We start from the raw sequence: 15,961 nt of genomic DNA, 5'->3' as shown, positions 1-15,961 counted from the left end.
TAACATTATTTTCCCGTGTATGTATGTCGTCGTTGTCGATATATATAACTCCCTCCCAGATAACTTCCACATGATGGACGGTCGATATGTATACCCCCTCTCGACCGTGATAACATATACCACGGGAGCACCCCCCGGCCCTCTCGCTCGACCAAAACTCTCGAGGACACCCAAACCCTAGAAAAAAACGATGTCGGTCTCCTACCCCCTCCCGCCGCGCCCCTACCCTTGAAGCGTTGCCTAGGCCACCCCAAACCCGGAATAAGCTAGGTCTACGTTTGCACTAATATATCCACCTGCTGTCATGTTTGTGTAATAATTGCCATGTTGTAATATTTGCAGAAACAATGGAGCACAGACGAGATGAGCAAGCAGAAGATGTGTTGGGGGACATAATCTTAGCCGGAGGTGATATCTTGTCGTATCTTAACGACAATGATGGTCTGGAAGAACAGGGTGAAGAAGCAGGCTGCGGTGATCGAAGAGTGGAGGAGGAAAGACATGATTATGATGGCTACGGTGACCCAATGCTGGTGCAAGAAGGAGCCCGTGGTGACGGCTCCGGTGACTGAACAGAGTCCGGCCAGGTAAATATATTAGTTAAGCCTGTGCTGACTAGCTAATTGATGCATTCATTGTTTTGGTATGTACACATATTAATTAACACTCATGTTTCTTCTTTTTTCTAGCCCTTTGGATCGAGCACAACTGCTATAAAGAGACGAGGCCCGAAGAGAAAGTTGCACTCGGATAAAAGGTTTGAGATCACAGCAATCGCGCGCGACGGCCAACCGATTGAACCTTTCCGGACTAAGGATGCTTTTGCTGCTCAGTGCGGGGTTCTAGTTAGGGACAAGATCCCGATCAGCATCCACCAATGGTATAAGCCTAAGAAGGAAGACCCTGAGGTGTCTTATGTCAATGATATGCAGAAAGACGATCTTTGGACTGAGCTGAAGGCAAATTTCACCCTACCGCCAGAGGAGGATCCGGAGAAGCCAGTTATAGAGCAATTAATCAAGTCTCATGCTCTTAAGAAGATGGCTGACCTATTCAGGAGGTGGAAGAATGAGCTGAAAACTTTTGTCGACAAAGAAGAGACACCAGAATTCGTCGGCCGGTATGAGAAGATCAGAGATCACTGTCCTGCATTTGTGGCCCACAAGACATCGGAAAAGAGTAAGAAGATGTCAGCGACAAACAAGAAGAATGCTGCGATGAAGAAGCTTCACCATCGCACGGGGTCAAGTGGCTACCTCAAAGCCCGGCCTAAGTGGGCCAAGTCTGAGAGGGATCTGCTTGATAAAGGGATCGAACCAGAGACAATGAACTGGCCAGACCGTTGCCGGACTTGGTTCTTCGGGGCTGGCGGAACCTTGGACCCTGTATCAGGGAGGTGTCGTTGGACGGACAAGCAACTTGTAATACCCGTCAAGAAGCTTAAGCACTATATCGATGCAGCGCAGCAAGGGACGTTCGTTCCAGACAAAGAGAACGACGAGCTCACAAAGGCCCTCGGGAATCCTGAGCACCCTGGACGGACACGAGGCACGCCAGGCTCCGTTCCGTGGAAGGCTGGTTTTCTGGACGCGGGCGGTTACAAAACCCAGGAGAGGAGGAAAAAAGTGGAGCAGATCCAAATTCAGCGTCTGCACGAAAGGGTTCAAGTGCTAGAGGAACGAGACGGCAATAGAGATGCCGAAACTGCCCCCGAAGCCACACCGCCATCTCAGCGTAGATGCAGCGTGGCTTCCACCGAGCTGCCTCAGCTGGAGCATGCGCCTACTCCTAGCTACCCCGTGGATGCTATCACGGAGTCTCAACAGTGCCACCTTATGGCGGAATGGCAGAACTTGAAAGTCAAGGCGGCTGTTGGCTCTGTTTTACCTACTGAACCCGGCGCAACCTACCACTGCCGGCAGATTCCAGAAGGATATGCTAGGGTGATGGTGGATGAAATAACGGAGGGATTTGAGGACCTCCAGCTTGACCACCCTACCGGTGAAGGGGAGACTCGGCTGGGTTTAGCTCTGAAGACTCCATGCCTATGGCGGAAGGAGCTCATCAAGCTTCCGAACTGGACGGCTCCGGTGAGTAAGGGCACTCCGCCTCCTCCTCCGGCGAGTGATTAGGGCACTCAGCCTCCTTCTCCGGCGCGTGGCGGCACTCCGCCTCCTTCTCCGCCAGCGCCGGCGCGCCAGAGCAGCCAGCCTCCTCCTTCTCCGCCTCGTCAGCAAGGGCGGAAGAGACCCGCCGCCGCTGCGGCTGCTCCGGCGCGTCGTAGTCCTTCTCCTCCGCCTCGTAAGCAAGGAAAGAAGACAGCCGCAGCCGCTCCGTCTGCTCTGCCGGCGTTTAGCAGTACAGCTGCCAGAGGCGGGAGGCAATACAGATTCGGTCCTTCTCTGAAGACTCCAGAGAAGTTACCATATGAGAGGACCGAGGAGGAGAACGCGAAGATCGTGCGAGCTGAAGTGAAGAACTTCTTTGAAGGGATCAAAGCAAAGAAACATCCACCTCCGGAGGAGAAGGTAGATCCGGTGAAAGCAAAGCGCACTCTGGCAGCCCTGACAAAACCACCAAAGTCTCCGCCAAGAGGCAACTATGAGCACGTTCTTGGAAAGGCATATGCCGAAGCGGAGCGGTCGGGAAGTACTATCAGTGATAAAAGGATGAAAGAACGACGAGCTGGGAAAAAAATTGCCCAGCTCGGCGAACAAGCGAACCAATCGTGCCCCCTGCTCAAGGTGTCAAAAGACATCGTCGCTAATGATCCAGGTATGGTGCCCGGTTATAGCAATCTTGGAGATTACCTGCCCGACGATGTACATTATGAAATCATGGAGGTGGACGAACACAAATACCATTACGGGAAGCCTCTCGTCAAAGATGCCAGATCTCTAAGCACGATGATGCGAAGACTACATGATTGGTACATGAAAACCTGCAGAGAGTCTGATGGGATGAGTACTTTGACGCTGAGAGTTAAACCGGAGCATGACCTCGTTGGAATTGAACTGCTGAATGTTCCATTTGAGGATTTCTTCCAGTTTTACAATGAAAAGGCCCTCGATAAAACAACGATCACTTGCTACTGTCTGTAAGTAGTACTACTTCTGTCATTAAGTCTCTCTATATAGGTCAGCTCTTTCATTGCATGTATTTATACTTATCCTCACTATATTATGCAGATTGAAGATCGCCGAATTGAAGAAAAGACAAATCGGTGATATTGGGTTCATCAACACAAATCTCATAGATGCATATACGGTTGAAAAACATCCCAAAGAAGCCGAGGCCAACTAGCTACAATCGTTGGTATTAAATCAAAACAAAGATATAATACTCTTTCCTTACAACTTCAAGTGAGTGTTACTGTCTTCTGCATATTCGGTTTCCCTTATTAGTCCAGGTTATGGTAATGTAATTGATGACTTATGCATGCATGCGCAGCTTCCACTATATTCTCCTAGAGATTAAGCTTGAGCCGGGAGTAGTAACCGTCTTAGACTCGAGACGAAAAGATCGCCAGGACTATGCGAACATGACTCAAATGCTCCAGAAGTAAGTTAAATCGATCATTATCCACCATATCAACAACTTTGTTCATTTCCTGATATCAAGTAATTGTTTTCTTTGTCTGGCAGGGTTTGGAGAAAATTCACCTCAAAAGCCCCGGGATTGCCGAACCAGCTGCAATTTAGACACCCGAAAGTAAGTACTATAGTAGCATGTTCCGCGCATGTCCTAGTGATTCAAGCGCTAGTTTGATCAATACCATTTAGCATGCTTGCTTATCAGTTTGATTGACCTCTATTTCTTGTAAAGTGGTTGTGGCAGCAACCCGGGAATAATTACTGTGGATACTAAGTTTGCGAGTCCATCCGCTACCATACCTGTGAGCGGGGCTCCACTGAGGAACAATATGAAGTGCGTAAGCAATAATATTCACAATTTTATTTTATTACCATCATTTGTGTTGAGTTTCATTTATTCATATATATATGTATTGACCCCCTTCTTCAAATTAGATTTTTCGGAAGCGGGATCAATTCCTAGCAGAAGATCGTATGCTAGGAATTCAAGAGGAATTGGTGGCATTCTTCCTTGACCACGTGATCGCTGAAAACGGAGAATACTATGTGGACCCTGTGTTCCTACAATATAATTAGGAGATTGTATTGTAAGAGATAATTATTGTATATATGGAGCCGGTAGTGTCGGATAGATATACGAGAACTTGTTGTTCGACCAATATCTCGGAGAAGGAGAGGTGGTCGATATCACTTCTCTCTGTATGCATATATTCATGACGATCTTCTGTTTCCTTCATTTGATTACTAGCTAGCGTGTCTACTCCTCTCCATACGTATATAGTATGTAGCGTCGACCAAGCACGGAGATAAGAGAGGACACTTCTCTCTATTAATTAGCTAGCTAACACAATATATGAAACACCTAAATTAACCCCCCAAAACCCCTAAACCACCCCCTTTCAAAAAATAAAATAAAAACCTCAGCTCCTGCCAGGTGCTGACGCGTGGATGCCTATTGGTCCCGGTTGGTGGCACCAACCGGGACAAAAGGCCCTCCTGCCTGGGCTCCCCGCACCGGCCACGTGGACAGCCTTTAGTCCTGGTTCGTGTAAGAACCGGGACTAAAGGTTTAGGGCATTAGTAACGACCCTTTAGTCCCGGTTCCAGAACCGGGACTAAAGGCCCTTATGAACCGAGGTAAAAGCCCCTTTTCCTACTAGTGTTATTTACAACTTTTGCTTATTAATTATTTCACATGCATCCATTATTTTAGTTCACATTGCATGTAAAAATGTTTAGGCTGGTCACAATGGGGAGGAACTTAGGAGTAACATTACAGACTCCAATACAACTTTGCTTATGTGGCACATATTTAATGAAGAGAGAGATGCTTGTGGTAACTAGCTAAGTTACCGGAACATCACACAATCCAAGAAACAGTGAGTCTATAACCTAATAAATACATCGTTGCATGACACTATATAGATGTTCCTACTCACTATGGAGGTAGTTATATAGTCTAGGAAAGTGTGTAAGTTACTAGCTTATGTTCTTGCCCATTGTGACCAGCCTTACCAGAAAGCTACAAGCTTGTGGTTCATGCATCTCCTGCTCCGACCTCGGGCATCGACGAATCTGGCGTCCACTCCAGCGCTACCACATTAACAGCTAGGCGAGCGGTCCACTTCCCCGTACTGGGTGGAAGCCTCGACTCCAATGATGACAAGTCAATTGTTGGGGGCGGGCAGTCTTCTTCAGGTGCCTGCGTAGTCAAGAGCATCCTCTCCAACGTCGGAGCGCTCACGAGCAGCAGCTGCACCAAGTCGAAGCAGTATCCCTGCCCCGAGAAGCCGCTGAACCTCACCTCACGCAGGTACTTCAATGAGACCACACCATGTTTCCAGCCCCTGGAGAGTCCGCCGGTGTTGTAGCCCTTCTCACTTTGACCATCCTTCGGTAGTGATCATTCAATTCAAATGAGAAATACGGTCAGCGACCTTGAAATTCTGAGTCAACGTTCACAGACAAAAATATATATATGGTGATGAATGAAACATTACAAGCTCACCAGGTGAACGTCTAGGTGGAGATTGCGGAGATTGCTGCATCCCTCTAGGAGACCGGTCGCAATTGCTCTGAAGTGGCTGCCTTTTTTGAGTAAAATCTTACCGTCAGATTTGTGAAGCCGGGGAATTGGGGCATCGCTGTTATTTCATCCTCTACCTCTTTTTCGGTTCGGTTTGTCTAATTCATATCTATATGTTTTTTAAGTATGTCACATCTAAGCTCCTACAAATATATAATGCAGCAGCAAGAAATAAAAAAAACTAAAAAAAGAACACAAACAGAGTGGACATCAGTTTAGATGTGACATAACTATGTCACATCTAGATGTGTCCTAGACAGACCCTTTTCGGTTTGCCCCTGTATAAAGGATAATCTGATGCTAATTAATGTAAAATTCCATGTAAATGAAAAACAAAACTAAAGTGCACCTGCATGCATACCAAAAAATAAAATCACAAATTGCAGTATTATTTCCACTGGACCTGGTATGAGATTAATTACCTACCTCTGGACCTGGTATGTACATGTGGTGACGAACGTTGGGGCTACACTCTTGCAGTAGTTGGATCGTGTGATGTTGGATGTTTAGCTGCTGGCAATAGCCGAGCTGTATGGAGGAATTCAGTGTCTCCAGCGCCGGTGCTCGGACGGTGAGGCTGGTGTGCTCGTCTTCGTCGTCGTACTCCATGAAGTGGAACCCGAGGCGGAGCGCGAGAGCCGTGGGGCGTCCACAACCAATCGCCTCACGGAGAGGTCATCCAGACCCAAGATCTCGAGCGCGCTGCCATTGAGCTGAAGCTCCTCCAGCCCGGACATGTTCCGAAGTGTTAGCTTTTGCAGCCTTGGGCAGCACAAGGAGGACGATAGCAGGCTGCCAAGACGGCATCGTCGCCGTCGATGAATTTTATGGTGCAGAGAGTCAGGTCCGTTAGCGCATGAAACTCCACCGTCGGCGGGAGCAGAAGGAAGCCATAGTACAACTCCAGTGACATACTTGTCGCCCTCGTGGAGCGAGGCAGCTGCAGCCTGGGCTTTGGCTTTTTCTCCACCACTCGTCCCGTCAGATTGATCGTCGACGGTGCCCGCACGTGGAATTTCATGGAACCAACCACGATCTGCATGGCATGGCGGAGCCACACGTCGGCTTGCGAATCGCCGGGCCAGAGCCAACTGCTCAAATCGAGCGTGTCTATGTAGGCGTCGCTATTGGCCCGTCGCGCGAGGACGTTGTGTATAAATTCGTTGTACCGCATGTGGCCACCCTCCTCCTCATTTTTCATCTTCTTCTTATTCTTCTTACCAGCCTTCTTCGTGGTGCTGCCGCCGCCTTGCCCTTCGCGGAAGTGGAGAACGGGGGCACGCGTGGAGATGTCGCGCCACCGCCTCGAGAGCGCGGACGTGCGTGCGACTTCCCGTGCTTCGGGCATGAAGCGCATGATGTGGAGGAGGAGGTCATCATTGAGGCCGCTGATTAGGTCTGAGGCGTCGCGCGCGGACGACGGCGGCATCGTGTGCTTTTCGCCCTGCATTGTCGGTTCAATCCATCGATGGTCCTTTTCCGTGGCGTGCGTGCGATACGTGACATACTGACGTATATGTGGCAGTTGAACGAAAACCAAGCTGTGTTGTCCAACTTAGAATCCCTTCTTAGGTCAAACTGAGTTGTAAATAAATCAGGACTCGAGTCCTGGCCCATCAAGCACTCGTATCCATTTGGAGGCCTCTCTATTTATTAAACTAGCAAAAGAGCCCGTGCGTTGCAACGGTAGAGAAAACATAACACACGCTCTTAACTCAACAACCATCACTCAAGAGCACAATAGGTCCATCTCCTTTATTTTTACGAGGCATTATATTTGTGTTGCCGCTTATCCTCCTTCTCACTTTCGCCGGCGATGGCCTCGGTGTTCACACAAAACAGCAAAAAACGTGTGTTGAATATGGTTAATCCTAAGGCGTCTCTCTCTCCCTCTCTCCTCCCTATCCCTCTCTCTCTCCCCCTCTCTCTCTCTCTCTCTCTCTCTCTCTCTCTCTCTCTCCCTCGCTCGCTTTCTCTCACTCTCGCGATGAGAAATCTATTATTTTCCCCTGCGAGATTTTTCAGAGGTATGCATGTGTAGTTATTGATATTTTTTTTTCCGTATATGGTTATAGTGGGGTGTTTATTTGTAATCAGGATCGCCGCCGGTATAAAAAAAACGAATCTTGCGCTGTAAATTATAAGTTTGCTTCCATAACAATATATTTCAAATATTTAACAGGTAAAATTAACATCATATTTAGATTCCACACATTTTTTAATAAAATTTCATATATAATATGTTAAAATCGAAGTTACGGTCTAAAAGATACAGATAATTTAGAAAATCATTTGGTTTGACTCAAATATATTCCAAAATAATATTTAAAATACATAACAGGTAAAAATAATCTCATATTCATATTCTACATATTTTTCTAATCAATTTTCATATATAACATGTTCAAATCGGAGTTATGTTTTAAAAGATATGGCTTATTTTAAAAAGCATTTGTTTGACTTAAATATGATCCGCGGATGAATTACCTAAAACATCAGGGGGGTTTTCAAAAAATGTAAAATAACGGTTCGGGTGTAACTTAAATCCGAACGGTGGGTTGATTTCAGGAAAAGACAGGGACTTTTGTGTAAAACACGAAAATAACGATTCGTTTTAACTTAAAACCAGACTGCGGGTTGAATTCTCGAAATAGAGGGACTTTTCTGAAAAATGCCATGACGGACGAAAGAAACCCAATTTGGTTTATTATTAGGTAAAGATAAGGAAAATCCTTTAAACCGGTTGACCGGATGAAACTAAGCCGGTCACGTTCAAAGCTGGCAACGGGCCAACACACCTCCGGTTTATCTAGTCACACAAAGCACTCATAGCCCTTCATTCCAACGCTACGTCTTCGTTTATCCCCTCACGCATTTTCTCCCCCTACGTCTGGAAGGGCGGAAGTCATGTCCTATGGCGTCGATGAGGTGCGGTGCTGGAGACCGGCTAGGGGATTTGCTTCAACCATAGAGGATGGTGGTGGGCGGCAACGGCGATGGCCACCATGAATTTTTTGCTGCATCAATTATTTTGCTGGAACCTTCTTTCTATTTTGTTGCAAACTAAGAGAATGGTGGCGCAGTCGCCGCCATGATTTTTTGCTACATCAAATTATTGCTGGAACCAATATTTGACTTGGCTGCAGTGGGAGAAGATGGTGGTTGCTGGTGGCAGTGGTGCCCGCGATAATTTTTTTGCTGCAATATTTTTTTTTGCTGGAACCTTTTTTGTTTTCGCTGCGAACTGAGAGAATGGTGGTGTCGTCACCGCCATGATTTTTGCTATATGTGCGATACGTGACGTACTGACATATACGTGGCAGTTGAACGGAAACCAAGCTGTTGTAAAACTTGGAATCTCTTCTTCGGTCAAACTGAGTTGTAAATAAATCAGGACTAGAGTCCTAGCCCGTCAAGCACTTGTATCCATCCTTTGTTTGGAGGCCTCTCTATTTATTAACGAAAACACTAACGCCCACACGTGTGGGCATTAGCCAACTCACCCACACGCCTCCATCGCCGTTCAGCAGTTTCTGCACGATTCTTGGCATGGTTTGGCTTATTTTGTGTGCCATGTAGGACAACTCGCGTGTGTGGTGTGTGAGAGAGTTCGCCCACACGCCGGTTTCCTCTCCGTGGTAAACGGTTACCACTCGGGGGCGTGTGGTGGAACTGCTTGGCGCCCGCACGCCTCGCTCGACTGCGGTTGCCGTCAACCACGTCTCGCACTTCGCCCCCCTCCCCTCGCGGTTCCATTTACTGGCTCCACTTCATTACTCACCCAACCCACCCCGCAATTCATTCAGTTGGAAGAGAAGCCGAGAGGAGAAGGCGGCGGCAGAGGCGGAAGAGTCGACGGCATTCGCGGCCATCGGTGGGACTCGCCGGACCGGAGCGTCTTCGCCGGAGTGCCTGCAGATTGAAGGTAATGCTCCTTCCCACATGCTCACATTCCTTGCCTGCATTCCCCCTCTCCTCCGTGGACAATGTTCTGCTCGAGATTCATCGAGATTCCGGCGGTTTCGCGGTGCTCCAGCGTTCCCGACCGCGGCGGAGTCCTGTGCGTGCCGTTTTGGGTGGCATTGCGCATTTTCGTCACCGCCACGGCGGCAGTCATGCCGGTGTGGCTCGGCCTGTCCGCAGCCACATCCTGGTTCTTCTTTGCGATTGAGCATGCGTTTTTCTAGTTGTTAGTCATGTATTGCCTCGGAATGCTATTTGCGATCAGTGGGGGAAGTTTTTCGTTGTTGAATTTGAGGTTATGATAGTTCCCAATGAACCCTAGATCTAGGTAGTTGAATTTCAAAGTGAAGTATAAAGGCAGCCATGGCAGTTTCAGCAACTATCTGCAATGGATGGCAACTAATTTCTTGATCAACCGTGTCAGTTGCCACAAATATGCTCTTGCATGTGGCAACTATTTTTGTGAACACACTACGGCTGTTGCCATGCTGTAGGCAGGATAAAGTGTAGTGTAAAGGCAGCCATGGCAGTTTCAGCAACTATCTGCATTGGATGGCAACTAATTTCCTGATCAACTGTGTCAGTTGCCACAAATATTCTTTCCATGTGGCAACTATTTTTGTGAACACACTATGGCTGTTGCCATGCTCTAGGCAGGATAATGTGGCAACTTCACTGTACTATAGAATCAATTTGTGTTTTTGCCATGAAGATTAGTGATATCTAAATATATTTGGCTGTATTACATGGCAACTCATTTTTAATATGAGTCCAGTATGTGAATTGCCAAATTATAGGTTGTTCAGTGGATGTTTTCAGCACTTTTCGAATTGTCTTCCATTTTAACATGGCAATTTCAACCTAGTACATCTGCCTTTGAACATATGGCAACTCATTTTTTATACAAGGACAGCGTGTGAGTTGCCACATTACATGTTTGTGCAGTGGAAGATGTGTGCCTTTCTTTCCACTGTCTTGTGCTAACATGGCAACTTCAACATTTGTTTTAAGTGCCTTATGATCTGTACATCTTTCAAATGAAGCCATTGTGTTTAGTTGCCACATTTCTTGTTGGACAATCATAGGGGGTGTGGGTGTTCCCATGATATTGCCTAATCTTTTTGCTACTTTCAATTGAGCCCATGTGGCAAGTACATTCTGTTAGGTGGCAACTGCTTACTTCATAATTTCATTTTCACCCTGACATTTTGTTTTGTTCTTACCTCAGCACAATGGCTCGCGGCAATCATCAAGACGATGATGATGATTTCATGGAGTTACCGCAATAGAATCGCGCAACTGGACGGACAAAATATGGCGATGAGGTAACTTTTCCATCCCCCATATGTTTTTGAATGTCACACTGAGTTTGCAATCGTCTGTTAGGAACTAAATTTTCATGATACTGAAACATGGCAACAAATGATCATTTGTCTGTTTTGCAGAAAGAAGAAACGTTATCGCAATAGGGCTTCACATGAACGCTTGACTATATTGACCGAGGGATTTACCGACGAGCAGAAGGGAGCTGCTGCTGAGATGGGGATGCAGGCTCTTATGGATGTTCGGTGCAAGAACCTATTTAACCCTGTATGCGGCTGGCTCGGTGAGATTTACGACACCGCCTCCAGGGAATTTGTGATTCCGGGACGTGGAAGACTGCTGTTGGACGAGGAATCCGTGTTCTGCACTTTGGGTGTGCCCCATGGAGAAATCAAAGTCCCGTATGAGGTCAATAATAAGATTGAGGAAACGTTGTTTGCCCGTTTGTTTCCTGGGATGGCATCCATGCCTAACACGACTGTGCTGGGAACTTCGCTCGAGGGCATGACAACCCATGGCTAGGTTTTTAAGATGAAGCTACTCATGTTCCTGATCTCAGCTGTTTTTGCGCCGACCATATCTCTTCGCCTAAGCAACAAATGCTTCCCCATCCTGGTGAATGATCTATCTCTACTCCTTTATTCCTTCAATCTTTTGAGTCCGATGTCATCTGTAAGCTAGTGACTACCAGTTATTTGAGGTTTTTTCATTTGATTTTCTGATGCGGCAATTTCTTGTCCTGAAATTTGTGTCGTGCAGGCGAAGCTGAAAGATGTGAACAACATGAATTGGTGTAAGTTCATCGCGGACTTCCTGCATGATGCATTCTCAAACAAGATGTACCAGAAGGGTTTTCGACTCCATTTAATGGTATTTTTTCCCTACTCCTTTGCAAACACTCTTACCACATTGAATTTTTTCCCAAATCAACATGTCAGCTGTTGATATGTGTGAACCGTACAAGATCATGCATGGCAACCCGTTTTTTTCATTTGTTTTATGTGATTTTTTGTTCACGTGTGAAGCGACTTCTATTTGATCCATGGCATCCGTGGTTGCTGCCTACAAGGCAATATCATTTGTCAACAACATACAAAAAAAAATTCATTTCATACATCCACTCTCTGTTTTATACACTATGCATGGCAACCATCATGTTGACCTTGTGGAAACTATCATCATAACAAGATGGCAACTGCCAACACATCATGATGGCAACTATCACAGATAGATGGCAAATCTTTTCCCTATTCATTCCCTTCAACTTGATGCCTGGAGGACTCTACATTAGCTTTTTTTCAACACAACATGATGGCAACTTATATATTTTTTCTTTTAAATTGTGTATATCAGCTCATGTACGTTGATCGTCTTGATCTGTCCACCGTCGACTTTGCTGGGATAGGAGGCGTGGACGTACGATGCTGTCAAGGCTATGCTTGCCGCAGACAAGATAACTGACACGAAATATGGGAAACTGCAGGTTAGTTCTGCCTCCTTTTCTTGCACGGCATTCTTCAGTATTGATGCTGCATAACATATGAGAAAATCCCCATACGGCAACCATATGTGGCTAACAAGAGATGAATACCTTGTTAGCCATGGCTGTCTGCGCATCGGACCCATGCATGACGCCACACGGCAACTCCGCCATCTGTGTTGAAACTTCTACTTTCCCCATCTTTTTTTGCAATACATGAATTGTTATATTAGTCACTGTTCCTTATTTTCTCTCTTACGTCCTAATTGTTTTTGATGGTTTCAAGCTGATGGCCAAGCATGCTATAGACTACAGCGTGTTTGGTGGCCTCAAAACTTTGGAAAGTGGATGGACGTGCACTCAGCTCCGTCTTGTCCTGCTGAGGTAATCAAGGATTCTTATTTTGTTTTTTCAAATTGTCTTCCCCCTTTTTTTGATATATCTCTATGGTTGTTTTGGTTTATTTTGATCTTGTGCACGTGACTCTAATACGGTTGGTTACTGATGCTTCTTGTTTCTGCACAGGCGAGGGTACCTGTTGAGCATCTTATTGGGCAGTTTGCATCCAGAATGACCACCTTGCTCGGGAAGTTGGTTGAGGGTTGGACGTCCCTTAATGGCTCTGACAGAGACGCGGTTGCGAGGCAGTTCACTCCATTTGTTGCAGAACGGACACATCGGCCAACTGGTTGCCGTGGCCGGTACGACTACACAGCTCCCAGGAGCTTCCTGACATGCAAGATGGACTAGATGGAGATGGTGCTCTCGACAAGGACGATGATGATGACATGGAGAACGTGCAACATGACAGCGACAATGATGAACATGTTGATGTTCGTGCAGGTGGTAAGAAGGGAAAGGCTGCACCAGATGTCCCCCCACCGGAGGAAGTCAAAGAACAGACAGCTGCGAGAGACAAGGGGGTGTCGCCCTCAAAGAGGGGGAGGGCTCCAGAGGATGTTGGGCATGGCTCTCCTGGCAAGAGGTCTAGGACCGATCCCTTAGCTGCTAGGAGGAGGTTCGACATCTATTTTAGTGTCTTGTTTGTCTGTCCTTTTGAACAGACCGACCCTTTTTTCCTTTTGCTTGCTAAGCACGGCAATGATTTTCGTGTCTGACACTTGGTACCTTTTTTTTGCCATTTTTCTTATATGTGCAGTGAGGCGACAGCTGGTGGACGAGAAGTTATGAAGAAACAAGCACCAACGCCAACCCGTATTTCTGCTCGATTGAACAAGGGTGCCCCCATTGCTAGTGACACCCCTTCCACTAGGTCATCTCCTCGTACGTCGACGTCCAACACCGGGGATCCTGTCGTGTTGGTAGACATCGAAGTCATAATGCTATATTTTTGCTTTTCAATGCAGCTATCCGGCTTGTTACATGGGCTACTGCCATCAGTCCCACATCGCAACTGTTGTTTTCCCATGATCACTTTTTTTTACTGCATGGCAACTCCTGCTTGTCCTGCATGGCAACTGCTAACTAGGCCACATGGCAATTCTTATTCCACCTATATGGCAACTACCAACTTTCCACTAGCTTCCACCCCCCTACATTGTCTTGTGTGCTCATCCATACCTAGTTCTGAAATGGTAGCTCTGGCACATCACACATTCTTTCATTTTTCAAGATGGCTACCATGTCAACTATTTTGTTTAATTTTTAACGTTGTTCATGTGCTTTTTTGCAGGGTCAAGAAGACTACCACACGCGTGACCAAGCAGCACCCCAGAGACCCACTCGAACGCATACACTCAAAGCTGTCGACAGGTGGCAACTCAGATTCTCATGAGGCGCGAGTCGACAAAGCTGCTGCTGCACCGTCTAGTGTTCACACTAGCTCTGATGCAAGCGGCCGTCCATCTCCGCCGGTTGCAGATGTGCAGGCTACAACAACAGGCATCCGTACATCTGGGAGTGATGAGTCGGTATCTGCCAGGACTGTTGAGATATTGCCCACTCTGCTAGCAATGAAGGATGCTGCTGTGAGCCATGCCACCCGATCAGCAAGTGTTGAAGTGGACGCCCCTGAGATCAACCCAAGCAAGGAAGATTCCTGCTCGTCTGATACGGATTCCAAGCGAGTGGGTGGTGGCACTTCTGTGTCCACGAAAGAAGGGGCTGAGGCGACAGTTCAGACTGATATGCAATCCACAGGTGGGAGTCTTGGCACAACAGCTCCAGCTTCTGGTGGTCCAGAGGTTGCTAAGGCGACCATTTCGCGAGCTGGTCTTCCACCTAGGCGCCGTAGCCCCCGTAAGAAATCTGCAGATATACCCAACGCACCAGCTGTAGCTAGGAGCAGCAGAGATGACTCTAGTTACGTGTCTGCATCCACACTGTTCCCACCACCTGCCAAAAGCAATGTTATGGAGAAAACGGAAGACCGGAGTTCAACTTGTTGGGGAACGTAGCAGAAATTCAAAATTTTCTACGCATCACCAAGATCAATCTATGGAGTCATCTAGCAACGAGAGAGAGGAGTGCATCTACATACCCTTGTAGTTCGCGAGCGGAAGCGTTCAAGAGAACGGGGTTGATGGAGTCGTACTCGTCGTGATCCAAATCACCGATGATCCTAGCGCCGAACGGACGGCACCTCCGCGTTCAACACACGTACGGTTGGGAGAGACATCTCCTCCTTCTTGATCCAGCAAGGGGGGAGGAGAGGTTGATGGAGATCCAGCAGCACGACGGCATGGTGGTGGAAGTAGCGGGATCCCGGCAGGGCTTCGCCAAGCGCAAGCGGGGAGGAAGGATATGTGTCACGGGAGGGAGAGGGAGGCGCCAGGGCTTGGGGTGCGGCTGCCCTCCTTTCCCCCACTATATATAGGGCCAAGGGAGGGGGGGGCGCAGCCTTGGCCCTTTCTCCAAGGAAGGGTGCGGCCAGGGAGGAGTCCATCCTCCCCAAGGCACCTAGGAGGTGCCTTCCCCTTTTAGGACTCTCCCTTTCCCTTATCTCTTGGCGCATGGGCCTCTTGGGGCTGGTGCCCGTGGCCCATATAGGCCAAGGCACACACCCCTACAGCCCATGTGGCTCCCCGGGGCAGGTGGACCCCCTTGGTGGTGTTGGAGAACGTAGCAGAAATTCAAAATTTTCTACGCATCACCAAGATCAATCTATGGAGTTTACTAGCAACGAGAGGGAAGGAGTGCATCTACATACCCTTGTAGATCGCGAGCGGAAGCGTTCCAATGAACGGGGTTGATGGAGTCGTACTCGCCGTGATCCAAATCACCGATGACCGAGTGCCGAACGGACGGCACCTCCGCGTTCAACACACGTACGGAGCAGCGACGTCTCCTCCTTCTTGATCCAGCAAGGGGGAAGGAGAGGTTGATGGAGATCCAGCAGCACGACGACGTGGTGGTGGATGTAGCGGGATCTCGGCAGGGCTTCGCCAAGCTTCTGCGAGAGGGAGAGGTGTTGCAGGGGAGGAGGGAGGCGCCCAAGGCTGTCATGTTGCTGCCCTCCCTCCCCCCCACTATATATAGGCCCCCTGGGAGGGGGGG

Source organism: Triticum aestivum, chromosome 6D (genome assembly GCF_018294505.1).
Source record: "Triticum aestivum cultivar Chinese Spring chromosome 6D, IWGSC CS RefSeq v2.1, whole genome shotgun sequence".
Taxonomy (NCBI): Eukaryota; Viridiplantae; Streptophyta; class Magnoliopsida; order Poales; family Poaceae; genus Triticum; species Triticum aestivum.
The sequence above is the reverse complement of the archived record's forward strand: the minus strand, read 5'-3'. Positions refer to the sequence as shown.